Below are 14,515 nucleotides of genomic sequence, written 5' to 3' on the forward strand. Positions count from 1 at the left end.
TGAGACAGTCAAGAGAGAGCAGCGGAGTGTTTGGCTTTGCTTTACGGTCAGAGGGCAGTGCGGCGAGACACTCCAAGACAGCAGTGTTCCATCAAAATGAAGCAAGCAAACAGATATGGTGAAAGTTGACCGCTCCGAGGGACTTCCTCAGCTCAAACACACTTTATGTTATTAAAACGCGTTCATCCTGGTGAAAATTTCAGGGCACTAAACCACAAATACGAATTTGTTTGAACTACCCATGAATTATATGAAGATTCAGCCCCAGCAGTCCATTGTTCTTAGCAATGTAAAATTATGTAGACATGTCGATCATGAGGTGACCTGCAAAGTTGTCCCAAGAATTAATGTACAAAAAAACTTAGAAAATCTGCCATTTTAGTTTGAAGTGCACAGTTTTTGTTCATTCTACCCATTTCCAGGTTTTTTGTCTTTCAAGGTGTCCAGTTGTGATTGTGACTTAATTTCACCCAGTGCAGAATAGTTGAGTACATGATCCAGCTCATCCATCCATCCATCCAGTGTGAATGGTTATTCGCCACTGTCTGCCATGCGATTGTCTATTTACCAGTTCAATGCTGGACCTCGCCTACTGCTCGAAAAAGACTAGGGTCAGCTCCAGCATGCATGTGACCCTTGTGAGGAAAAGTGGATCAGAAAATGGATGGATGAATTGATGGAAAAATGATCACAAAAACGTATTCAATAAATTGTTTTGTGATGATTTACATGGTCCAATGAATACAATATTTATGATTGATATGCACTGACATACACTATATCGCTCCGGGGAGTTCAGAAGCCTTCTGCGACACCTCAATCAAATACACTAAAATAATGTTGCACGCATGTGCTTTGATGTGGATCCTGCAGGTGTCAAGTTTTGTCCTCTGTCCGCCACCAAATTGTCAGGCAGGTCTATCTCAAATCAAACACCCTCAGAAGGCCGGAAACATCCAGCATGGCATAGAGAGTTAATTCCCAAATAAGTCCATGGAGGCTGACGTCGGCAGGATATGCAGTTTTTTCTACTTAAGCATAGCTGCACTTTTTACGAATATTTTCTTCTACGTGTCAAGCAGGCCCTAACACAGCACTGATTGCCTCGGGTTGAGTACACCCTTAGTAATCATTTAAGAAAGCAATGATGCAGGGTATATGCACAAGGCAAATGATGCATTGCATTAATCCAGGGGTCGGGAACCTTTTTGACTAAGAGAGCCATAAAAGTAAAATATATAGAAATGTTTTTCGGTGAGAGCCACACACACGCGAGCGCGCGCACGTACACACCCGCAAACACGCACGCACGCGCGGCCACTTTTCAACAAAAAGTCAGAATGTATTCTTTAAAATAACTTTGTGATGGTGCTTACCGTTAACATGAATGGGTTTCCATTCCTCGTGTTTGGTAAAAATCCAGGAAAACGATCGGAATGAAATTCAATTTGCCGGTCCAGAGGCGAAGTTACTGCTAGCTAGCCTGCAGACGGCTCATAAGCTTCCACACTTGCTATCTGCAATCTACTTCTCGCAGAAGTATGTCGATGCTAACGTTAACATGGGGCTTGTTAAAATGTCACTGACATTTGACTGTTTCATCGATGGTATTGTTTCACTGCAAATTAGAATCGCTATCCTCCGATGCATTCAAGCTGGAGCATACTCGTCTTTTTTTTTACTGTCAGGCTGATTTAAAAGGGTGTTTACCTGTTTCAACTGACGGCCAGTATCATCCAATCAAACCTGCGCGAGCCATACGTTCACGACCGCTGCATTAATCGATTGTTTCATTGCATGATGCCTTTCAGAATGCAGAAGAGTAGGTGGGGGTGAACAAACGCTTGTGCGCATGTGCGTGCCTGTAACAGTTCATTGCTCAGGGAGGACTCATAAAGCGCTTTACTGGTGCCATTATGCATTTTTGATGGCGAGCAAGGCGAATGATGAAAAGCCATTTTGCATTTAAACAAGAACAGATGCACAATTGCAGTGGTTGACATCAAAACACATGTTGTTTTACCGCGCATATCTGGCACGTGTTTAGCTTCATTTCTTTGGCTAACAAACCAGCAGCAAGCACACGTCTCGCATCCCATGAGACAAGAGTGCTGGCTCCGAGCGTGCCATTCATCTTTGCAATGTTTGCTTGATTAAATCAGCTCTTATTGTGCGCCGACTTCAATTATTTAACAGAAAAGGAAAATGGCTACTCTGCATACTTGATCCTTGCAGTTCTTCATCGCTTTTGTGACATCAGTCAGAACAGTCGGATGTTTGCATTGTAACATTCGATTAATCAACCAAGATATTAAAAAAGGGTTCTCAGTCGGATGAAGTGCAATCCTACACTGTATTAGCAATCCTGACCTCTACAAAATATTTGTAGAAACCTTTACATTGACTCATGTTGAAAACTGCATTCCCGTTTTCATCTGTTGATCATGTAAGCTGAAAGAAAGATTTTCTCTCAAAATTTTGAGAATAAAAATAGTAATTATTCGTAACATTGATTCTCTTCGATGAAAAGGTTTCTTCAGCCGTCATCTGTACTTCTTTGAAGGTGTCGGACGTTTCGCTTCTTATCCAAGATGCTTCTTTAGCGAACTAAACTCTTGCTGGTCGTTTCAGCCCTCTATATATCCCTACTGTCTCGACGTGGCGGTGCCGAACTCTGCTATGATTGGTCCCTGCTCTCAGGTTGGGGGGAGCAGAGGACTAGTCCCTGCGGCTCCACTGATTACTTCTATTGTCCTGACTGACGACTGGCCTGATTGCCCTAATTGCTTATCACCTGATCAGAATAACTAAGTTTCTGATATAACGGTTATAAGTTACTGATATAGCATAACAGAGTTTCTGAAAATTATCATCACATGAGGTTGCTGTCTGGTGTGCTCATGGTAAATCCATGCCACTTTGAGTTTCCTTTCTGCCTTGGAAGAAATTCAGGATCAAACACCACCTCCATTAATTCCTGGTAGAGGGAATGGCATTGTCTGGAGAAGAATTCAAGAATTGTTAGTTGGTTCTTGCATTCTCACATAATGATTACACAGATGTATCTTGTGTGATTTCAATATGTGGGAAAAATAATTAAGTCATTTGAATACATTTTTTAACAATGTTTTGAAGTGGCCTAGAAAGACGAAAGAAAAACACACAGTGATAAAACTGTCTCCTGTGAATTTGACAAGAAGAGGTAACCTGAAGGAAAGGTGGCATTCTTCACCCGCTTTCATTTTCACAAGTGATTCTTAATCCCAGCATGCCTCAACCCGCCCGCCGCCGCCATGACAGATGCTTTAGAATTGAATATAGATTTCAGCCAGAGAAGAAGGTGTTGCCTGATGAATCTCAATTTGCTGCCGTCTATACTTCATAGTCACCTCGATGGGTGGCAGGGTGGTGGGGGTGGGGTGGGTGAAAGGACGACTGAGCCAGCATGTCATTTGCCTGGATGATTGGAATGATGATCACTTCACTTTACATTCTATTCGTTTCGTCACCACAATTGTGTGTGGGTGTTCAAAAAAAAAAAAAAAAAAAGCATGTGTCATGTTGTTCTTGTTCCACACGCTATGCGCAAGGAGCGGCAGTAGAAATATTGTAGCTGGAGGGTGGGGCCAAAATTGAGTGTCTTTCTCCTCAGTAGTGGTGGATATGGTTATTTATAGCACCATCTGAAGTATGCATAATGGTAAACTGCAGAAGAGATGATGTTTTGTTTGTCAATGTTTGCATTAAATGGTGCGTGCTGGTAAATGAAAGGCAAAGTCTTTTTGCAATGCTGTTTGGACAACGTACAACCACACTGGCCAGGGCAAGACAAACGCCACACTGAAAGGCCAGTGATAGATTCAAACTCACAGTTGATAACTGTACTACTACTCTACTGCTAACCAATTAATAAATGTACCACCATGTTACTTGTTATATTGGCCAAAATGATTGTTAACATTTTTTTATAAGAAATATAAGACTTGTGTTTTTTAGGTATGGAGTTTTCAGGCTTTTTTGTGAGTCTATGATTTGCGGCCTTCAAAATGCTATGTTTTGCATGCCACTGAGATATTAAAGTCAAGGCCTGGGGGCCAAATCTGGCCTGCCACGTTATTTTATTCGGCCCGCGAAAGCGAATCAAATTTGTGAAATTCTATGATGCTTACTAAAGTCTGAACCAAAATTGTTTATTTTCCCATGTAAAACATAATGTCATTATTTTTACTTCATATTAGAAAACTAATTATTATTCATTATTTTTTTGTGCACTCTATTTATAATATGTGGAGGAGATTAAACATTCTAATGGCTTCCCCTAATTCTTAACGGGCCCGAGAGGAAACCATAACTGCAATGTGGCCCGCAGCAAAAAAAATACTTTGACACCCTTGTATTACACGGTGCTGTTGTTTATTCTGCGGAGTATCACACATGAAGTCTCCTGTCAAGATGTATGAACAGCAGTTAAATCAATCTTTTAGGCGATTGCAAAGTGAAGCATGTCAGCTCAAAGCAGCATGTGAAGACCATAATAAGAGGCTTAATGTGTTTATTAGACACAAAAAAGGTGAAGAGACAGGAGGCGGTATGCTTCAGTAGTGACATGTGACATCTACTGGATATGGAGGAGTGATGAATGTGATTTCATTTCTCACATTAACTTCCCAAAGACCCTTTTTAATTGTTTCCATAATGTGATTTGGCATTTGCCTGTCCAAAGGCCTAATGACTTTATTTACCAACAAGATGTATCCATGTGGATTTGTTCATAATCTTGAAAACAGCACGAAAATGTCCAACGGTGTGATTGAACTGATTGTTATCATGATATATTCATGCATGTGTTGCACATTATTCGACTACAAATAAATGCTTGAGTAAACATATTTTTGGGCCGTATTTGTATACTGATATACCGTACATGTGATGTTCCATTTCAATAAATTTACTTTGAACATGTTCACCCATTGGTGAGTCAGCTCTGGTTGAGACATCAGGGCTTCGTTTTCAAGAATGTGTACGTGACATACACGTTTTTGGTTTTAGTGTGTGGCAGTTGCTACCCTCACCAAAGGGGTGTGGCTCTCACCCCCTTGTATGTTGTATGTAGGTCAGCGTGGGTTTTCTCTGAGTCCTCCGGTTTTCTCCCATATTCAATAAACATGCATGGCAGACTGTTTGAAAACTCCAAATTGACCCAAGGTGTAGGTTTGTTTCTGTATGCGCTACGATTGGCTGGCAACCAATTCAGGATGTCACCCGCCAACTGCCTGTAGGCAGCGTGAATAGGCTACAGCATCCCCTGTGACCCTTGGGAGGATAAAGCACATCAGAAAATGGATGGATTGATAGATGGATGGAATCCAAGGCTGAATTTCCTCTCACTTTAAAGCAGAATGTGTGAAAACTCAGATTTGTCTCATCCCCGTAGTTATGGCTTTGAACCCTTAAATTTAAGGACACCTCATATATTCAAGTTGATAAATCAAAAGCCAGGAAAAAATAGTCAACTACTATAAATGTATTTTATATGTGAGATTGGTAACCTCAACGGCAAAATTCAATTTTAATTTTTGTTACTTTGCCACTTGGGCATGAAACAGGAAGTCAACACACATTTATTGGTTTTGTCGGTCACATTACTGTCATGATCTGGTTGGCGACCAACGTGTGGCGCTGTCGGCCCCGCCTGCACCTGCACAGGTGCTGGTCGTCCCGATCAGTGGTGGACTGCCACATTCGGATTGATGACCAACGGGCAGCGCTGTCAGCCCTGCCTGCTGCCTCGCAGGTGCTGGTCGTTCCCAATCAGTGTCACTCAAAAGGACTTCCGGCACGACCATCCGGTGTCGGGTCCTTGTTGAACGTGTTGAATGCTGTTGTATGCTTTGTAAGCAATTGAATGCATTGTATGCTGTGCATGTGTTTGTTTATCCTTGGCAGACTTTTACACTTGGTTTTCTTTTGATACTTTGTATTTTTCTGTTCAAATGATTTTAACGTTTTAGATTTTGTTCCTGTTGACTTTATTTTAATAAAATTTGTCAAACACAACCTCCTGCTCGCCCCTGCCTGCTTTTTTGGATCCGCAACCGCCATCACCACCTTGCAAACCGTGACAGAATGTCCCGACCAACCATCGGATCCCGCAGGTACAACGGACCGGTCTCACTTCCTCCCTGTGCCTGGCAGTGCAACGTCCACGTCGCGCCATGCGTCGTCACGTGAACGTGCGAGATGGATCACTCAAAAGGACACCCGGCACAACCATTCGTGGTCGGGTCATTGTTTGTTGTATGATGTATGTGTTGTATGCATGTATGGGGTACTGTCATGATCTGGTTGGTACACTTGGTTTTCTTTTAATACTTTGTATTTTTGTGTTCAAATGATTTTAACGTTTTAGATTCTGTTCCTGTTGACTTTATTTTAATATAATTTGTCAAACACAACCTCCTGCTCCCTCCTGCGTGCTTTTTGAGATCCTCAACCGCCATCACCACCTTGCAAACCGTGCCAATGACATATCAGAACCTCTTTTCAAAAGATTGATTCCCCCCACCCCCTTCCACCGCAAAAAAAAAAATGCAATTCCATACACGCGCTACTCTACCTCTGTCTTTCCTATAATGACTTCCTTCATCCGGATTGCGGGCATGAGGCAATTATGCAAAAAGGCGTGTCCGACTTGGTAATGCGATGATAACAGCAAGACAGCTATCTGCTTTTTGTATGCCCTGGCTTTTCACAGGCAGCAGAAGGGCATTTGACAATCCAAATTGAAAAATATACTATCAATGCTTCCGGACACAACTTTTTGGATTGTATTCGGAAATCAGTCTGTCTTGAAGGATACAGTATGTACTATAACTATACCATTCCAGTCTCCTGTCAAAGTGGATCCCGTAGCTCTCAAAAACTTTCCAAGACATTTTTTTTCATCAAACCACACCATGGCTTGAGTATTGCAAAGCGCGTAAAATGGACTTGTCATTGTCTGGTTAAAATCGCTGACTTTTGGCGGTGTTGTTCTCTGTCACACAAGTGCCAGGCACAGAACACGGGATACTGCTTAGCAAATTAGTCAATGGCCAAATACCCATCACTTTCCAACTTAGCAAAATATGTAATTCAATGATTCAAGGATTTTTATTGTCAAGGCAACACACATTGGATATTGCATAAAATATGACAAACCCGATGTCTCAGGACAGCACAGCCACGAAAGTCCTTCTAAAAATGAAAATAGAATGTTGTGGCGGGCACTAGGACCAGGCATCTCACCCAGCAGGTGCAGGGGAGGGGGCAGTTCATGTTGCATGTATTGCACTGCTTTTGCTGTTCAGTTCAGATCCACTTGTTAGCCATTGGAATAAACACGTCTCCACATATTCATCGTGTGTGCTCATTCCTCAACGGCTACACTGGTGACCCCGACAATGGAAATGTTCATGGCAACGGACGAAGATGTTTCTTCTACGGCCATGTCGCCACGACCGGCGCCCAAACTCGCAGCTGCCGCCTACGCCGCGAAGTTGCCCGAGTCCTGGCACAGCGACCCGGCTTCGTGGTTCCAGCATGTAGAAGCACTTTTCCACCTACAAGGCGTCACGACAGATGACCTAAAATATTACATGGTTGTGGCGTCCCTCGACAACCGACAACGCATCGCATGATGCAACTTCTGCGCGCGCCTCCACGATGCAGGAAGTACGACGCGCTCAAACAATGGCTGCTCCGACGGTTCACGCTATCGGCCTCCGAGAGAGCAGACAGACTTCTTTCGCTTCCCGGACTCAGGGACGGAACAGCAGTGGATCTAATGGACAAAATGCTGTCGCTGTTAAATGCGGATGATGGCGGATTCCTTTTCCCCCACATTTTCCTTCGCCAGCTACCACCCGAAGTGCGCGCCATACTCGCTAACTCGACGTGCCTAGCCACCGGCGACTATCGTGGCTTGGCGGAAGAAGCAGATCGAGCGCTTCTGGCGATACGGCGGTTAGCCGTGCAAATTGATCCGACCGTCGTGGCCGCAGTGGGATCGCAGAAGCGGCGCGGGAAAGCCACCTGCTATTTCCATCAGCGGTTTGGCACCAAGGCTCGACGCTGCGCACCTCCCTGCTCCCACGAGACGACAGGAATCTTCAACGCCCGAGAACCAGTAGCAGCCGTGGGCGCCAGCAACGAAAGCGAGCTGCTTTTCGTCACGGACTCCTCGTCAGGAAGACGTTTCCTTGTGGACAGCGGGGCACAAGTAAGCCTGCTGACGCCCACCGCTGCGGACAAGATGGCAGGTGGATGCGGGCCTGCCTTGTGCGCAGCTAACGGCTCGCCCATCGCTAACTTCGGTTCCAGGTCGGTGACTGTGCGTTTCCACGGACGGGAATTCAAGTGGAACTTTATTGTTGCCGCGACCACAGTTCCCATAATTGGCGCCGATTTTTTTATGTGCTCACGGACTTCTTGTGGACATTGCCAACCGTCGTTTGATTGACGCCATTTCTTTCGCCACTTTTCCGTGTGAGGCCGGAGGGCTCGGGGCGTTAACGCATGCAAATTATTTAACATCGGGTAACGTTTATGAATGCCTGCTGACAGATTATCCGTCGTTAACCACACCCGCCTTTTCCAATGCCGATACTAAACACGGGGTAGAGCATTTCATTCCCACGGTTGGCCCGCCAGTTTTTGCCCGCGCTCGTCGCCTCGACGCGGCAAAATTGGCAATGGCGAAAGGGGAGTTCGCGACGATGGAGCGCTTGGGCATCGTGAGGCGTTCCAACAGCCCGTGGGCTTCACCATTACACATGGTGCCCAAAAGTGACGGTTCTTGGCGGCCGTGCGGTGATTTTCGTCGGCTGAATAACATAACCACACATGACCGTTACCCCATCCCGCACATTCAAGATTTTTCCGCACGTTTGGCCGGCGCCGTGATCTTTTCAAAAGTAGATCTAGTTCGCGGTTATCACCAGGTGCCGGTACGGGCGGAGGATGTGCCCAAAACAGCGGTGATTACCCCCTTTGGCCTCTTTGAATTTCTCCGCATGCCTTTTGGCCTGAAGGGGGCGGCACAGACCTTCCAAAGACTGATGGACTCAGTCTTGCCAGGTCTTGATTTTGTATTTGTCTATCTAGACGACATCCTTGTGGCCAGCCCTTCACCGGAGGAACACCTGTCGCACTTAACCGAAGTTTTCAAGCGCCTTGATTCGCACGGCCTTATAGTCAACCCTGTTAAGTGCCAATTTGGTCTGTCCAAGATCGATTTCTTGGGGCATCGCATTTCTCCACAGGGCGCCATCCCCTTACCCGCCAAAGTACAAGCAGTGGTGGATTTCCCCCGCCCGGCCACAGTTAAGGCTCTGCAGGAGTTTTTGGGAATGATCAATTTTTACAACCGGTTTCTTCCTCACGCAGCCGACCTCCTACAACCCCTCTACGGCGCCTTGAGAAAAAAGAAGGCTAACGACCCCGTCGAGTGGGCACCGCAACGAGCACAATCCTTCCAACGGGCCAAGGAAGCTCTTGCGGGTGCAACTCTTCTGGTCCACCCAATCTCAACCGCACAGGTAGCTTTGACGACCGACGCGTCTGATGTTGCCGTAGGGGCGGTGGTTGAGCAGCTTGTGGAGAACGAATGGCAGCCCCTTGCATTTTTCAGTCGGAAACTGCAAGATAACGAACGCAAGTACAGTGTTTTCGACAGAGAGTTGTTAGCACTCTATCTTGCAACGCGCCATTTTCGTTTCCTCCTCGAGGGGCGCCGGTTTACCGCATATGTGGATCACAAACCACTCACATTCGCCATGTCAAAGGTGACTGAACCGTGGTCGGCCCGACAGCAACGGCATTTGGCGGCCATTTCTGAATTCACAACAGACATTCAGCACGTGGCCGGCAAATGTAACCCTGTGGCCAATTGCTTGTCACGCACGATTGTGTGTCCAGTCCAGCTCGGGGTGGATTTTTCAGAGATGGCCACCGCCCAATCTGAGGATCCGGACATCCACGAACTCAAGGCAGCAGGCACAGCCCTGAAAATTGAGAAGGTTGCACTGTGTGAAGGGGGTCCCGCTCTCCTCTGCGATGTGTCTACGGGTCGCACTCGTCCCGTGGTTCCGCAGGAGTGGCGTCGGCGAATTTTTATTATTATTCTATTCATTCCCTCTCACACCCTGGCGTCCGGGCGTCAGTCAAACTTATTGGGGCCAAGTTTGTCTGGCCTGGGTTACGGAAGGACGTCAGGAAGTGGGCAGCTGCATGCGTGGCATGTCAGCGCGCCAAAGTCCACAGGCACACCCGAGCAAACCTGGAAACTTTTCCAATTCCGGACAGGAGATTTGACCACGTCCATGTGGATCTGGTCGGGCCCCTCCCTCCTTCGCAGGGTTGCACACATCTCCTCACCATGGTCGATCGAACCACTAGGTGGCCGGAAGCAGTCCCCCTGTCCTCCACGACCTCGGCAGATATTGCTCCCGCATTTCTGTCGTCCTGGGTCGCACGTTTCGGCACGCCATCCGATATCACTTCGGACAGAGGCCCCCAGTTTGTGTCCGAGCTCTGGTCGGCCATGGCGCAGTCCTTGGGTGTGCAGGTACACCGCACTATGGCCTACCACCCGCAGGCTAACGGGATGTGCGAACGTTTCCGCCGGTCACTGAAAGCCGCGCTGTCGGACGGTAACTGGGTCGACCAGCTTCCGTGGGTCCTGCTCGGGTTACGTTCGGCCCCTAAAGAAGACCTTAACGCCGCCCCCGCAGAGTTAGTGCTCGGTCAACCACTCCGCGTTCCTGGTGAATTTCTGCCTGAAGCTTCGGGTGCACCTTCATTCCCCCTTTTGCCAGCAGAGCCCCTGACTCCAGCACCAATTCACCACTGCGTCCCCAAAATATTTGTTCCGTCTGCTCTTAGGTCAGCCCGTTTCGTCTTTGTGCGTCACGATGCCCACCGCTCTCCCCTCCGACCGCCGTACGACGGCCCGTTTAGAGTGCTCGAACACGGTGAAAAGAGTTTTGTGCTCGATATGGGTGGGCGGAGGGAGGGAATTTCAATAGACAGGCTCAAACCGGCTCATTTAGTTGCAGGCGAGGACGTTTCGCCGGCCCAGGCCCCACGTTGCGGACGCCCTCCGAAACCTCCAGCCTCACCGCGGCATGCCAGGGTTGAGTGTCGTTCCCCCACTGAGGTCTCGCCCGAATCACCTACACCACCTAATGACGGACTGCGTAGTCGTTGGGGCAGGCTGGTTAAGCCCCCTGCAAAATTTTCACCTTGACCTTCCTTCTGGGTGTTCTGGGGGGGGGGGGCTGTGTGGCGGGCACTAGGACCAGGCATCTCACCCAGCAGGTGCAGGGGAGGGGGCAGTTCATGTTACATGTTCACCTGCCATCACGATGTGACACTTCTGTGACAACAATGCTCTGCGATCTGTAAAAAAATCAGAATGCACTCAGGCCACCTGGAGGCCTTAACAGATGCCACATCAGCAATAATAGCCAACAAACTGAGTGAACAGATTGCAACTCTGTCTTCTTCAGCAGTGTACCAAAAAAATGACCACACTGGCAATGTTACTCTCAAATTGACAGCAGCTCAGCCCCACTTAACACGTGAAAGAAGACATATTAGCATCCGCTGAATATAAAGAGAATTACAATGAACCCCATACAGCATGGTCAACTTTCATATGCATATTTTGTCTGTTGTACCCATCCCATCTGTTAAGAAATATTGAAAAAGTCACCTTTGTTTGCATGTGTGAACGTGTGTGTGTGTGTGTTGTGTGTGCGTGCGTGCGTGTGCGCACGTGTGTGTGTGTGTGCGCGCGCGTGTGTGCGTGTGAGCACTCGTGCACTATTACAGTTTAACATGGCACCAAATTCAAAACAAATTTCCTATGGACCAGCAAAAATTTAATTTGTCTGTTATCAGATTTGCAATATAAATTCAGTGGTAATTTCTGCTATAGCTTTGAACCAGCACTGGAAGGAACTCAGTCTCAAAGTACGAGACTTGATCCATGGCTGTGGGGTTCGTTCATTTATGACCAGCTCATTTCTGTGTGAGCACACAGCAAATGTTTTTTGTTGTCTTTTTTTTAGGCAGTGTTTGTTCAAAGCTCTTAAAAGTTGCATGGTTTTTCACCAGTTTCCCTTGTCGCAAACATTTTTTTTTTCGACAAAATGTGTTCCTCAACCTTTAAAACACTTTCCGCACATCTGGTTAAAATGTTTGCATCCTTGAACGAACACTGACAAGAAATCAACATTGGGGCAGTGTGCCAACCCTCTCGACCAAGTGAGATGTGATCTCACTTGATTATGATTATGATATGATCGCCGTACAATAACATACAGCTCATTGGATGAAAAAAAAAATGAAAAATCAGGCCCAAAGAGAAAGCTCATTTTACCCTCATGACATTTGGTCAACAAGTTTTATTTAATAAGTAGAGCAACCCAAAAATAAACCAACAAAAATTATTGGAATATTCTGCCATTTCTAGTTCTAGTAATTTTGGCAATGTTTAGTTTTACTATTCGACAAATAAAATATGCTCCTCTTTTAAAACTTAAACTATATATTTTACCGTATATACTTGACATATGGTCAGCACTAAAACGAATACAAATTGAATGTTGTGTTGTCCTGTGTAGGTGGAGCCTGTTGGGAATGTTTGATGACTCGTTATAAAACTGATGCAATAACTGCTTCTTGGTTCTGAATATTCGCTATAAAACTCTGGCCATCAGATGTCCAACTAGTGAGCTTCTTTGTAAACACTATTCATTGTCATTATGGCTTAAAAGCCTTGTAATCATTTTCTCTCTCATCTTGCAGATCAAGACTACGAATCGGAGTGACTGTGGTAAAGGAGGTGAAAAACAGCGGACCATGGCTCAGGGGATGATTACTTTTCAAAGTGGTAAGCAGAAGTTCCATGCTTGCTGTCGGTTATATAAAAAATATATAAATAAATAAATAGATAATATGAATAAAATACACCCATCCACCCCCTCCCTTCCAACTTGTGGACCCTTTTAAGCGGAGCGGAAAAGGACAAAGTACGACAGGTGTTAAACTGAGGTCGGACTGACTCAGTTGCTTCTTCTTGATTCACTTGCCACATCTTGAACTTCAGACAACCTAAAATGCAGCCCCCACCACCCGTCCTCCATCTCCCTTTTCATACATTGCCACTACAGCACTCAATATAACATGACTGATGCTGCCTTTTTTGGGACCTGCAGCACTTGGCCATGAAATCATGAGTTGATGTGATTTGTTGTAAACAGTCTGACTTTTGATAATGGTGTTTTAGAATGTTGCAGGGGCAGCATGAGGCACGATAACATTTACTTCCTTGATACAAACTCAAGTCAAATGAAGTCGGCACTTAGGGTTACACATCAATAAAAATGAAATATAATGATATTCAAGACATGTTCAACCTTATTTTATTAATATTTAATTGAACACACTACTACAATATTTAATGTTCAAAGTAATGAGGTGTTGGTTTTAGTAAATAATGTCTGGTGTGTGGTGGAAACAGTGACAGGAGCAGTTTCACTTTCTCTCCCTGACCTAATATACTGGATGTATAGACCCACAATAAAAATGTTGTGGGTCTGCCCACCCCCAAATCTCGGAACATGGCATTAGGTAGTTGTACCGAACATGGCATTAGGTAGTTGTACCGAACATGAGTGTAGTTCTCAAGAGTTACTCAGTTATTTTGGTCATTTGAGTTTTACTTTCGAAAATACCTGAAACCAGGGTCTTTCTTTTTTTAATGAAGTGCATGTCGAGATATCCCCAGTTATCAGATTTTTTATGGTCATACAATCGACAAATTCTCAGAGAACTGGTGGAACTAATACTCTCATAAACTTGTACAGCATGTTCTCCGCAAAACAGCAGTCATGTCTGAATGCAGTTCAGCGGTCCCACGCGAGACTTTTAATTGCACGATGCAGTCGAATGAGTCCGCTGACATGAGATTTGATGTTTTGTGTTATTGTTTTTCCTCTTGGCCCACATATCAGATGAATGTGGGCTGATTACATCTGATATTACATGTTCATGTCTTCAAAAAAGGAATGATAATGTGTGCGAGAAAGCCCACGGAATCAAGTCTTTTTTCCCCACTTTGTAGCGGCTGATAGCTCATGTAAATATTACCTAACTTAGCTCATGTAAATATTACCTAACTTGGATTTATGGAGCAATCTTTGATAGTTTTTTTTAGACCATAGCAATATGAAAGAAGACTACTGTATGTCTCCGATGGAAGTGACATTTTGATTGTCCAGATATATTTATTTGGATTTAGGAAGCGCATTCTCCCCCATGAAGTTTGAAACTAAACGGCCATCTAAATCGTTTGCTCATTGAAATGTAGATTTGGAGGGGGTTGGTGGGCATTGAAACGAACGCTGCATGTGCGCCTAAGTTTAATTTGACGGCCTAATAATGAAGCGCTGCTTAATGAAGGAAAATG

General features: G+C 45.4%; 1 protein-coding gene across 4 annotated transcripts in view; it reads left to right on the plus strand.

The window, feature by feature from the left end:
* Positions 1 to 14,515, plus strand: part of LOC148901549 (leucine-rich repeat and immunoglobulin-like domain-containing nogo receptor-interacting protein 2) — a 266,334-nt gene that overhangs the window by 93,271 nt on the left and 158,548 nt on the right. For all 4 annotated transcript variants that reach the window (XR_016113739.1, XR_016113749.1, XM_088989208.1 and 1 more), the window contains one exon: positions 12,853 to 12,937. The gene's annotated coding sequence lies outside the window, so the exon portion shown is untranslated. The remainder of the gene's footprint in view (positions 1 to 12,852; positions 12,938 to 14,515) is intronic.

This window comes from Hippocampus bargibanti, linkage group LG02 (assembly GCF_051943395.1).
Source record: "Hippocampus bargibanti isolate YZ-2025 linkage group LG02, ASM5194339v1, whole genome shotgun sequence".
NCBI classification, from domain to species: Eukaryota; Metazoa; Chordata; class Actinopteri; order Syngnathiformes; family Syngnathidae; genus Hippocampus; species Hippocampus bargibanti.